The sequence below is a fragment of the Zootermopsis nevadensis genome, unplaced genomic scaffold (assembly GCF_977971745.1).
Source record: "Zootermopsis nevadensis isolate Lab colony 2312 unplaced genomic scaffold, Znev_1.0 Znev_ptg000026l, whole genome shotgun sequence".
Classification (NCBI taxonomy): Eukaryota; Metazoa; Arthropoda; class Insecta; order Blattodea; family Termopsidae; genus Zootermopsis; species Zootermopsis nevadensis.
In genome coordinates this window covers 498,550-512,343 of record NW_028259158.1, presented here as the reverse complement: position 1 = coordinate 512,343, position 13,794 = coordinate 498,550, and the positions used below count along the sequence as shown (strand labels likewise).

Sequence of the window (13,794 nt, the reverse complement as noted above, 5' to 3'; positions counted from 1 at the left end):
GTCATTCTCATTCCAAAGATTGCACATTTGCACATACATCATCATCTCAGATGTGAATTTTGATGTCATTTTGGTTTTGAATTATTGGTGCAGGGGTAGACAGTCTGTCAAACAACCCCCCTTCCGACACAAAAAGAAATTGCAGGGACCTAGGGGCAAACAGCTGTTCAGAAATTGTCACACTGCAATGAAAATGAAATGTGTTATCATGGGCAATATATGAATGCATTTCACATTCTGTTCACAGTTTGTTTAGAAACAGGCTTGTATGAAGCATAAGTGGATGGTTTGGCAGGTGAGGTTAGCCCAGACTCTCTTCAAAACCATCTCTGCATTGCCTTCATTGATGGGATTTCATGAAACCACAACATACAGTTCATACTTAAGGTCTACATCCTGAAAATGTTATTATTGAGCATAGATTTTCTTAGAATAAAATGTCTAGAAGTGCAAAGATAATTCATAATCATTCTTTGTATCACCTCTGCATAATAAATTTGTTAGGGGCTTTCTTACTAAAGTGTTTAATTTCACAAGATTGTTGGATGTTTTTGCAGGAGTTCCACGCAGCAAGCGTGGGGATGTTTGGCACTTCCTGGCAGAGCAGTACTGTCTGAAAGTTGCTCCAATAGATACAAGCAAGTTCCCTAACTATCACGTCCCGTACGAGAACCTGCTACGACAACTCACCTCCCATCAGCATGCCATCCTTATAGACTTAGGTGAGACAGTTTGTACTTCATCCATGCTTGACATCCATTAATTTATGTGCCTCATTTGCAGCCATTGCCCTTTCATTACTCACCTCAAGTCTCTGACTGAGCAGTGATAATGTTTCATTAATGGATTCATAGTCAACTGAACTGTGTTGGTAATTTTCAGCTATTGAAATCAAAAATTTAAAACTAAACTTTAACTGGACCTAAAGTATGGTAGTTGAGTTTCCTGTGCACTAGATATAATACACTTATTCTACTAGTGACATCAATTATTACCTGTGCTTTTTTAATAAAATGTATACTATATAAAATAGTTCTAATAAGAGGTGTAGAACTTAGTGGAAAGTACGTATTACATCGTGCATAAACTTCTTATATGATAAGCTACTAGGAAAATTTAATTTTTGTTTTGTGTAAAGTAGAAATAATATTAAAATGATTGATAACCAGAATTACATTCTGAAGACAACTTTTGCTGGAAACTCCAAACATTGGAATTCAGCCATCAGAATCTTCCAAGCAGTTTTTGACATAAAGCATTTGAATGGACATATTGACAGATAACATAATCTCCACATGACATATTTATTTTATGAATCAAAAAAGATACATGACAAAGAACACGTGATAGTGTAAGCAACTTCTACAGACATTTTGAAGTTACGCGTCTTATGTTTTTATGTATTTGATAATTTACCAGAAAATTAAATTTACATAAAAATGTGTATCCAATTATTTCTTACAAGTCTTTTCCAGAATGTTTTTTGTTCAGAGGAATAATTAGTGAGATTCTTGTCAATTATGTTTCATAATGTATATTGGTGTTTATATGAAATGGTTGTTATTATTGTCAGCTGGTAATGAAAATTAGAATTAGTAGATGGATCTAATGAAACTTCAAATATAATAGTTTGTCAAAATACATCCACTTTTTATAGACTTCAAATATACAAATAAGTGGCTAGGACAGACATACACACCTCCCTTTTGTAAATTAACTTTATTTTCTCTGTGCAAAGAGTACATACTATTAAACTATTTGCTGATGTCACAAGCGTCATAATTTCAAATAAAAATTTTGATGATTTCTGTTCAACATCAAACAGTTCTGTCTCATAATGAGTAGATGGTTTACTGCTAACAAACTGGCCCTAAATCTAATAAAATTTATAACAAATAACTCTCCACAATTTGCTTTAAGTATTGGTTATAGTGGGAAGTATATACAAGAGTCAATAAACACAAAATTCTTGGGTTTGCAAATTGATAATCACCTAAATTGGACTAATCATATTGATAAACTGATACCTAAGTTAGATCTCTGTTGCATGTCAGCAACTCTGACACACTCAGATCTGAATATTTTGCCTATTTTAACTATTTAATGAAATATGGAATAATTTTGGGGGGAAATTCATCAAACATCAAAAAGATATTCACTTTACAAAAGAAAATTGTTAGGTTATTGGCTGGTGTAAGACCTAGGAATTCATGTAGAAGTCTATTTAAGAGATTAGAGATCTTAGCTCTTCCATGTGAATACATATTCTTGTTAATGAATTTTATTGTAAATAACCAAGAACTCTTTCAAACTATACACCACGTCAACACAAGGAATAAAAATCTGCTTCATAGACCAATTTTCAACAGTCTATCATCAAATCTCACAAGTCTTGTAAATAAAAAGGCACAATTTAAATCAGCATTGAAAAGATACTTAATTACACAATCCTTTTACTCTGTCGATGAATCCCTAATGTCTAAAAGTAAGTCGTAATTTATCCTTTGTTTGTATTTTTGTGACATTTATATGACTTGTATTTGTATAACATGTATTGTATTATTATTACGACTTATTCCACATCCTATTGTCATCTGACTAAGTTATGGATCCATGGAATGTAATAAAGATGTATGTATGTATGCAAGAGTCTTTCTGCCTGTTGTTTTTTGGGGTGTGAAACTTAGTCTCTCATAAAAGAGAAGAGAGTTTGAGAGTACAGGTCTTGGAATATGTTTGAGATTTTAGAAGAGATCCGGTAACAGAATACTGGGAACAATTACATAATAAGAAGCTTCTTAATTTATTTTTTAATTAAAACTTTTAGTGCAGTTGAATTAAGAAGGATGTGATAGGCGATCATGGAACATATATGCGGCATATGAGAAATACAAAGTTCTGATCCAGAAATGTAAAGGAAGGAGACAGTTTGGGAAACCTATTAAGAAACTACTGGCATACATATATTACAGTACGTGAGGTATTGCAGGCAGCATTTCACACAGCAGGTCAACGGAGTGTGCTTCGACGTAGATCTACTTCAGATCCGTGGTCGGTAGATGGCAGCAGAGTCTGTTACAGTGCGCAAAGAATGATAATCGAATATCCCTCATTCTCCCGCGATGGCGGGATGTGTCCGCTGCTTTTCAGATGTTGCCATCCCTGCGTACGAGAAAATGGCGTAACTATTCTGTATCGTTTCTGTCCACTGCATTTCTTCTGTCATATATTGCGAGGTCGTGCAAGTTAATGTGACGTTATTTGAGCATTTGTTGAATTTATGTGTGTTATCTTTCCCTTGTGTGGAGGACTTAAAGTAAGAACTATTTCGAACATGTCATTTCATGCAATATACATGCACTTCAAAACTTTTGACACAAGTACAAGAACATGTGGTGGCATAAAGGAGTAATTATATTGATATTTATTTCTTTAAATGACTTCTGTTTTGAAGTGACTCAGAATATATAACAGGATTTTGTGATCACAGTGATGAGTCTTCAACTCTCATAAGAATAATCAAATTTACGATCAGTTGAACAAGTTTCTGTTTCTGAAGGAAGAGGCTGAATTACAGAGAGAAGAATGTTGGTGATTTCTATCCTACACCCTTATAAATTAATTATTGTAGCTGTGAATTTTATAACAGAATAGTAAGACAAAAACAGAAAATACAGTGGAGTCTGTATAAATTTTATACAGGCTCTCCAAGATGATATTGAAACACTGCAGCCAAATGATAACAACACAGAAACTGCTGAACAATGCTGACCGAAACTTTGCAGCAGAGCTACAATTACAAGTTGAGATACTGGTTGGGAAGTGGAAGAAGTTGGTAGAAGGAGCAAAACATTTGTTTGAAAGATGCTTTTAGAGGGAAGTAAGATGGTAAGTTGGATATTCCCACACCTGGTTTAAAACCTGGCCGTAATGTTGGAATAAAACCTGTAATTGTCTCATTCTTGCCATTTTAAAGCGAACAGCTAAAGAAAATGACCTGTCTGTGGTGAACGCATCTTTTCACGTGTCTCACTGGTCTGTGCAACCGTATGGAACTGGTATCAGCAGGATGAAGTATGTAGGTATGTATACAGCACTTCAGCTCACTAGAGAGTAATTATAATCAGGCATACTATAAAGTATAGATAGAAGATGATGGTGTTGTTCTTCCAAGTTGTGGTGCTCTGTGGATTTGGAGAAACATACTGTCTTTGAAATTTGGTGTCTTCCTATGAGTCTTCTTGATGTCACAACCCAAAAAAAAACACATTGTCACTTTCAAATCTATAGTTGCAACAAATGCTTCATTTTACTGGCAGTTTTAAATTTTATACTTCAAATTGATCGCTTCATTTAAGTTGGTAAATGTGATTTCAATGACAATATAGAAGTTGTTACCTCAGTAGATCAATGCCAAAAATAACTTTGAAGTCTGATTCTTAACTTGAAGAGATTCTGCTTTATGATATTATGAACCACCATTAAAATATAGTTGTATTATATTGTGGACATGACAACTGTTATATATGTATGTGTGTGTGTGGGGGGGGGGGGGGGATGCATGCATGTAGTTACACAAAACTGACTGCTCAGCATATACATTTAGATGATATTATTATAGGTTGTATTTGTTAACGGAAACTGAATGGTTTAGTGCTATCTGAAGCAAGATGCGTAACTGAGACAATGCACATTCATATTTGAGGTTATGTCTTTGGTGGTGATGTGTTAAGTTTCTTCCATGGGGGCGATGAATGCCTCACCATTCCATCTACTTGGACTGATCCAACCTGGACAAAAGTAAGATTTGTGTTATTGGAAGGGATGAAATACAGTTATGAGGTATGGTCCTTTATATGTTTAGAAAGGGATTGTTTTTAAAGAAGATGGCTATCTGCTGGGATGTGGCGTCGTGTAGTCTTGCAGATATAGACGTTTGTTTCGGAGGAGCTTACCATCTCCGTCATCAGAGTGATGATGCAGGCAATAAGCTCCTCTGAAATGTTGGTTGATATATACCATATTACATGGTGCTATATCCAAGAAACAACCATCTTCATACTCATCTTGAAATTATCAGATCTCACTGGAATATTTTTAATTTTTATAATTAAATTTTTTCATTCTAATTGTGTTAGCTCGATGTCAAGGAAGAAGGAAGGAAGAAGTATGTGCCTGCTTCATCGACTGGAAGAAGGCTTTCGATCGAGTAAAATGGAAGAAATTAATGAGGATCCTACAGAGAATTGGAATTGATTGGAGAGATAGAAGACTAATCGAAAACCTGTACATGCAGCAACAGGTAGAGAGTATGGAATGGAAATCAACATTGAAAAATCAAAGGTAATGAGGATAGCACCGAGAGCAGAACCATTGAATGTTGTAATTGGAAACCAACAGATTGAGAATGTGGAGCATTTCAAGTACTTGGGAAGAATAATCACGACGGACGCCCTATGCACCAAGGAAGTAAAAGCAAGGATAGCCATGGCCAAGGCAGCTTTCGTCAAGAAGAGGATACTTCTCACTAGCAAGTTGGGCTTGGAGATGAAGAAGAAACTAGTGAAGTGTTACGTATGGAGCAGAGACTTGGACACTCAGGAAGAAGGAACAGAAATACCTGGAGAGTTTTGAAATGTGGTGTTGGAGAAGAATAGAGAAGATCAGGTGGACGGATCGAGTGACCAACGAAGAAGTATTGAGGAGAGTCAACGAGCAAAGAAACATTCTGCAGGCGATTACACGAAGGAAAGCTAACTGGCTGGGACATATTATGAGAAGGAATGGATTACTGAGTGATATCATCGAAGGCCAGGTTGAGGGAAAGCGAGGACTGGGAATAAGATTGATACAGCTAACCAACGACCTTAAACAAGGAAAGAAGGTGACGTTCCAGGAATTAAAACGAGAAGCCGAGAATAGGGACAACTGGAGAGCTCTTTTTGGGCAGAGCAATGGACCTGTCGTAAGACAGAACACTTAATAATAAATAATTGTGTTAGAAATTGATTATTTAGGAAAACGGGATTTACCCTTCATGTCCAAAGTGTTAGGTTTGTGATGGTCAATTTAAATTTTTAAACAGCTGGTATGGTAATTCTGTGTAGCCAGTACAAGTCTGTAACAGAAACCTGGGGTATGAAGACAAAGAGTGGCCACGTGATAGTCACTCCGTTGGCAGACACACGTGGAAATGAACACAGAAATTGTTTTTTTTTGTGTGTTATGTACTTAGAAACATGCTTCAACCTGAATTGAAACCTGTGATTCCAGTCTGAATGGTCCAAAACCACACATATCATAGAACGCACAGCCATGGCGATCTGTTGTATGCAATTAATTGTTAATTTTTTTCAGCATTGTTGTTCATGGGGGCGGCAGTGTAATGAGTCAAGCTAGATCGCTGTGGCGACTGGAATTGGCAAGAACCAAATGGGCAGGCGGCTTCATCAACTGGTATCATCTGATGAGGATCCGCCACCTCACTACTGTTCGATACTTGGGAGTTAATGAGAACAATGAGCTCTACCTAGTAAGAAAGTATGTTAACTATGGAAGATAAATAGCATAACCATAGAATAAGAGAAGTATGGATTTTACAGAAATAGGTTGTGAAGTTGGAACTGGCTCAGGGTTGTATCCAGTGGTTGACATTTGCATTAGCAGTGTTGAACCATTGGATTCTACTGCCAGTAGAGATGGCTGGCAACTGAGAAGTCACATAACCCATATTAAAATATTTGCTGATGGTTGCAGTTCAATACAATTTAACTGGATTAATAAAAACACAATACTGCTGTGGGTGTACAAGGCCCACACATGGCACGTCATGTTTTAACCTCCTCGCACTAGTCCGTCAGTTGCCTTACAGCATAAGATATTGTAGATGCGTCATTGTGATTTATATAGTATTAAAAATATATTAAAATTAGCCGTCAATCACAAATATAATATTATTAAAAGATTAAAATATCATTTTAAGTTCCCTATCGAGTACTCGATTTACATGTGGAACTTACACGACATGTTTCGGCTATATATAGCCATCATCATGTGTTATGTATATAAACTTTTCACTGAATTACTGATTTTTAATGATTTTTCTTATGATGTTCTTGTCCTTTATATTGTTTCTTCATTCGTTGTAGTATCACAGGTCACTAATATGTTTGTATTTCATATTTCGTAGTGATGTCAATGTTTTGTATATGGACCAAGAAGTAATATCGTATCAGTATTATGAGAGATCGGAGATGTACTGTACTGTATTGGATCATGGCTGGTTACCGAAATACGAAAAACTACAAACATATTAGTGACCTGTGATACTACAACGAATGAAGAAACAATATAAAGGACAAGAACATCATAAGAAAATAAAGACTAAAAATCATTAAAATCAGTAAAAAAATCAGTAATTCAGTGATAAGTTTAAATACATAACACCTGATGATGGCTATATATGGCCGAAACATGTCGTGTAAGTTCCACATGTAAATCGAGTACTCGATAGGGAACTTAAAATGATATTTTAATCTTTTAATAATATTATATTTGTGATTGATGGCTAATTTTAATATATTTTTAATGCCTTACAGCAGTTGAAGTGCAAGGATAATTTCTTCAGAAGTGCAGAAAGTGTTTGACCATTTCGTTCTTACTTAACATGGCCAGCATGAGTTTATGATTAGATTTCCAGATTCTCCTGTGCCGAAGAAATTGACAATTTCTTGTTTTTGGTGAACTGTTTTTTCTGTAACAGGAACTCTACACTGTAGTTCATTAAATTTGAGCGAAAGCCTGAGTGCGTGCATCACCGAACACAATGGACATTAGCAACATATAATATAAAATATATTTTTCTTTGTTTTCTGATTTCAGCTTAATTTATTTTTTTTTTAGAATAGAATGTGTGTCAGGAATGGGTTGCATGACTTTACAGTCGTTCTGTGCATATGCTCATATAAACAGAACTTGGGCAGAGGTGGTAATGATGTTTTAGTTTTTGTTCCTCAGAATCTGAAGCAGTTTCATTTCTGCATTACATGAGATTGAGGCCTACATGCATTATATACAACGCCTGACCCATCAGTAATTATAAACCTTATAACATTTAACTAGAAGGACCCCAAGAGTATACAGTCTTGCAAAGATTTACTACAACTCAAGTATAAAATATCCTTACTACTCGTATTATAGGTTTATGACTTACAGTTTTTTCTCCAATTTCTCTCAATTAGAAAACAAATGATTTTAATGAGTTTACACGTATTGTAATATCGTACGCTCTTGAACAGAACAGCTGGGCAACTGGTGTTAAATAGCTTTTGCTTTGAAAGTTAGGATGAGAGTATATTCATCTCTGTTTTGGAAAAATGCATGTAACATTTTTGCACGCAGAGATGATGCTGCACTTGCCACGTCCACTTTCTGCTTGCGACAAGAGAAGGATGACCTAAAAGTGGTCCTGGAAGAAAAGGATCTAGAAGTGATCGGAGCTCCCATCATCAAATATGGTGACAGTACTGTCATTGTGCAGCACTCAGATTCAGGGCTGTGGCTCTTGTACAAGGTCTGTATACGTATCGTCCGTCAACTAAATTGGGTCATAAGGTGTTTACTTTTCAAGTTACCAGATTTATAACATAAGAATTTGAAATTATTATATTATATTAAATAAGTGTTGACAAAGAGAGTTGTAGTTTTACCTGACAGTCATTGCACAATGAATAATAATGTGGCATTGTAACATGCAGTTATGGAGAAACTAAATACTGTCTTACTGAAACTGTTCAGAAGCAAAATTTAAAATGTTTCTTCAAAGAAAAAATCTTGTTAAGGACACCATAGAATCATTGCACTAATATGAAGTTTAATAAAATAAGCTGTAAAATATTTATAGCAGATTCTGTCACAGCCTAGCATTCACACTAAGATAAATTAATTTTTATAAAATATTTATTCCAATACTGCACTTTCTTTCTTTCAGTCATACGAGACAAAAAAAGAAAGGAGTTGGTAAAGTTGAGGAAAAGCAAGCTGTACTCCATGAGGAAGGAAAGATGGATGATGGTTTAGACTTCAGCCGTAGTCAAGAAGAAGAGTCTAGAATGGCCCGTGTGATTCGGAAGTGCGGTTCTCTCTTCACCGACTTCATCACGTATGTGTCTTCTGATGTACTGCAACAAGGAAAATGAATGAGTGAGGGAGAGTCTTAACCTTTATTGTCCTTGCATCATGGCTTACGCACAATTCATTTGGCCGTGCATTGCAGTAGTACGATCATTGCTGAATCATCAAGCCAGTAATCTGATAATGCAACATTTAAATTCTGTATTCGTGTATGATAAAAGTTAATTGTAGCTTTGAGATAGCTTTAAAATTATATTTAATCGTATAATCTATATGTTGTTACCTTCTTGTATTTATTATTGTGCTGTATCTGTAATAGGCCTTTTGGATGTTGAAGCAGCACACTAATAATAAAGAACTTAATTAAAATGAGACCAAAGGGCCGTATTTCATATTTAATTTTTATGGGATAGTCTGAACTTATATTGTACGTAAATGTCTGAATTAATGTCATCTTTATTCGATCAATAATTATTTATAAAAATTTGAAAGGAAATTTAAAAATGTACAAGCATTAATTTGCTGTGGTAAACTTCTGATTATCCAGGCTAATGAAGATAAGATGCATGAATAATTAAAATACATGGATACTCAAAAATATTTCTTACTGCATTCACAACTCCGCCACGGTGGTCTAGCGGTTAGAAAGCTGGCCTTGTAATCCTGGGGTCTCGGGTTCGAATTTATAACTTGTGTTGGGCAAGGCCGTGGTCTAGGCAACACGGAGTTTTCCTCCGTGGCATCCCAACAATTACTCCATTCACACACAGAAGAAGGCAATGGCAAACCACTTCTGGATCATCTGCCAAGAACGTATATGAACAGGTCCCAGTCCGAGAAAAGGATTGAAGGATCCTGTTCATATGGACCTGTCGTCAGACAGAACACTAAATAAAAAAATAACAACATCCCATGGATCAAAAAGTTAGACTTATGATTCCACATAAAATGTAATTCCTTATAAAATGTTTAATAATTGATAATTTTATGTTAAGGTTATGATACATAATTGAAACCTTTTGTACCTCCAATGTGAGGAGACCAAACATCTTTGTGGGAAGAGTGAAAGGATCTTCAATGTACCAGAAGTGGTATTTTGAAGTAACAGTGGACCATGTTGAACAGACAACCCATATGATGCCACGTCTTAGGATTGGCTGGGCAAACACTGCTGGGTAAGAGTGAATATTACTGTACGTGTTCTGTGTATTCTTAATACACATTGAAAATATAGATATCGTGTATTAGTCCATGAATTGACGTTCATCTGTGTGATGTTTGTGCCTTAATGTACGTTTCCTTCTGCGTATTTATATGTGTGTGGGAGATGGTCAGAAAATTCATATACTGTTTCCCATGTGAGCTTCCTAGTTATCATGGTCACACATTCAAAATAGTGAGTGACTGTGTCACTGCTGGAAGAATTCCTGTGACCTGATGTGCCACCTCCTGTGCTTGATAGAACTTACATGTCTTCAAGAGGGTTTCATTCTTGAAAACAGTAACTTGCAGGGACTAGATCTGGAGAATAATGATGTTATGGAAAAGGAAAAAAGAAAATGTTCAGAAACTCCATATGAAGGCAGACTGATGAATTGGTCCGATGTTATTGTGAGGCAGTAGTTCCCAGATTCCAACGTGGGGGTGTTCGTGGTGGATGGTTGCTACAGACAGTAGAGAATATGTCCGCATATGGTATTGATGAAAAACCATCGTAGATACGTAGACGCGCGCAGCATCGCCTTCGTCTCTAGCAAGCTGCTCCCTGGGTGATAAGAGTTTCTTGCAGTTTCGGACTTGACATTTGGGTTGCGGACCACATTACATTACATTTATTGTTCATTATCATAACTCTGTTCAGAACACTTGGAGCAGTACCAGGTCTGTTAGAAGTCACATTTCCTGTAATGAGGCTCATTATTTTTGCTGATAATATATTATAAGTTCAAATGATACGTAGAAATATAAATATAAAGTTATTACTTACTTATTTTCACTACACTTGCTTTGTATTTGAACTTATTATGTGACAGCGGTTATGCGTTTTGTACATGTTAATAAATAATTGAAACTAAATTCCATTGTATCTACAACAATTTGAAGGTCTCAGATGCATTTTGGTTCTTTAAATATTTAATTACGACTGTGGATTTTTTTTTATATACAGGTATATACCCTACCCAGGTGGCGGTGAGAAATGGGGTGGCAATGGTACTGGTGATGACTTGTATTCCTATGGATTTGATGGAGGAAGCCTTTGGATGGGTAAGAACACATAAATCATATTCCAGATTTCATACATCACGTGATATGAGGTCCACATACGTAAAGTAATGTGCATGTAGGTGAGATGGATTAATGGCTTGGTTTTGATAAAAATTAATATGAAAAGGCCAAAATGTAAGTTCTCGAAAGGATTTCTCGCATGTAGTTAAAGGGAAATTGAAAACAGCATTGAAACATTTTCTTTGTTCAGAGAATCCTGAGAGGAGGTAGACTCATTCAGGGACTTCAGTTTATCATGAGACCAAGAGCTTTGATAGGCTATCTGTTTCTTCCCAGAAAAATTACCACAAATTGAGAACGATGTACTACCGTTTTTTGAAATATGGATTCGTCTGTGCATATGATAAGAATGTAGTGTGATGAAATACAATGTTGAACAAACTGTATTCATATAGAGTACCTTTTTTAAAGCATGAGCCAGAATGTTAAAGAAGGTTTCATAGAAATTTCTTTGGAGGTACAGTGCCTTCCACACCTATAATTTGCATGATAATGGCAAAGTTTCATGTAATAGGATCAGTGTTGGACAAAACAAAAACCTCAAAAAGACATGTAACAACCAAAGAAACTCTTGATAATATTGTGCTGAATTATGAGCAAGCCCAGAAATGTCTTATCTCTTGGCTTTTAAATGTGAAATGTCAAGAAGTACGCTCCGTGTGGCAACAGATCTGTTAAACTTTGGACCCCACAGAACAACAACTACACACATTCTGCTTCCAGACTACGAAGCAAAAATTTGATACTGCAGGTTGTTTCAGGAATCGTCTTCATGACCTAGAACTTGCATTTTATTTTAATGAAGCAGTTATTCTGACTGTTACGTTACATTAATACTGACACCATTTTTTGATCAATTGACTGAAAACAAAATAAAATGTATAGGTATGTTATGTAGGACAGCACTATGGCCTACATAGCTGCATAGAAGCAGCTCTTCAGGACTCTAATCTGAAATATACGCGGAAGATTGATGGTAAATAATCAGCTTCTCGTGCTCCAATATATGGAGAACTTGCCATAACATTATGAACTTGAACTCATGATAGACTAGGATGCTGTATTAACCATCTCACATAAAAGAATGTGCATATTTTGTTAGTCATGAAACTCCTAATATGATAGTAAATTCTGACAGCAGAAACATGTTATTTTGAAATTTAGAAACACTCAAAATGAATGTTGTGTGTGTGTGCGCATGCGTGCGTGCATGTGCCCCCCCCCCCCCCCCCCCCCCCCCCAAAGATTTCAATTTCCTTTCTGTAATCAAATTTCAAATTCTTGCAACTGAACTATATCCTTCTATAAACCTGAAATGTACAGTACTGGTTGACAGTTAATTTTTACATCATATTTCAAACCTATGTTAACAGCTGTCTGGCATATGGCCAGAATGTGCAATTAACGTTCTCTGGGATTGCATACGCACCTTTACTCTCTTACAGACAAAGACCATTTATTATTGTCACTATAAAATATTCATAATTGTATACCAACAATTCTAACAAATATTTGTTCTGTACAGGTGGCCGAAATACTGTTGTGATACCAGAAGCAACAGAACCTTACATCAGGAAAGGTGATGATGTGATTGGCTGTGCACTGGATTTGACAGTTCCAGTCATAACATTCACATTCAATGGACGCGTTGTGAAAGGGTCATTCGGGAATTTTAACTTGGATGATGGCATGTTCTTTCCAGTAATTAGCTGCTCTATCCAAACTTAGGTATATTTAATCTCAAAGTGTTGGACATTACTCTGTCACTGGTGTATTTCAAACATTCACAGTCTCCTTGGTACTTACTTAACTCCACTCTTTTCTTGCCTTCAGCACTAGATGGAGGGGAGCGGTCAGCTTCGCGCTCTGGTGACTTTACCCCTAGGGAAAGGGCTGCAGGTACCAGAGTCTTGTCTGGAAATGGAGACTAAGAGAAAATATCTTTTTCCCCTGCTGGAAATTGAACCCTGTTCATTCAGCTCGTAGTCAGTCACTACACTGACTAAGCTACCCCAGTTCTTTTAGAAGTGCAATGTTTTTGTAGTGCAGTCCAGGAGAAGGTTGAGAGCCTAGTTGACGTGTGTCTTCGTTTACGGAAAAAGTGCAGAGTAATGCGTAGATAATCTGCACGTGGATATTTGGGATTTTACTGTATTCTCATTTCTGTAATAGGAAATCTTTCTGCTCTTTATACAGAGAAAAGTATTTGCCCATATCTTCACATTAGTCTTAATGATCTTTCATTTGTGACTTGTCTATTTAATACCATGTCTGTGCTGTACAGTATTCAGTATTTATAAATATGTTTATAGAAATTATTTACATATTAATCATTGTAGTTTTTATGTTACTGTGAATTTTCCATGCAATTTACCT

At 36.0% G+C, this 13,794-nt stretch overlaps 1 pseudogene across 1 annotated transcript in view; it reads left to right on the top strand.

Moving 5' to 3' along the window:
* Positions 1 to 3,186: 3,186 nt before the first annotated feature.
* Positions 3,187 to 13,794, top strand: part of LOC147872528 (ryanodine receptor-like) — a 51,879-nt pseudogene continuing 41,271 nt past the window's right edge. Inside the window, exons 1-9 of the transcript XR_015537146.1 lie at positions 3,187 to 3,888; positions 3,977 to 4,082; positions 4,706 to 4,800; positions 6,358 to 6,540; positions 8,401 to 8,572; positions 8,990 to 9,194; positions 10,141 to 10,307; positions 11,300 to 11,397; positions 12,944 to 13,146. The product of XR_015537146.1 is annotated as a ryanodine receptor-like (transcript). The remainder of the gene's footprint in view (positions 3,889 to 3,976; positions 4,083 to 4,705; positions 4,801 to 6,357; positions 6,541 to 8,400; positions 8,573 to 8,989; positions 9,195 to 10,140; positions 10,308 to 11,299; positions 11,398 to 12,943; positions 13,147 to 13,794) is intronic.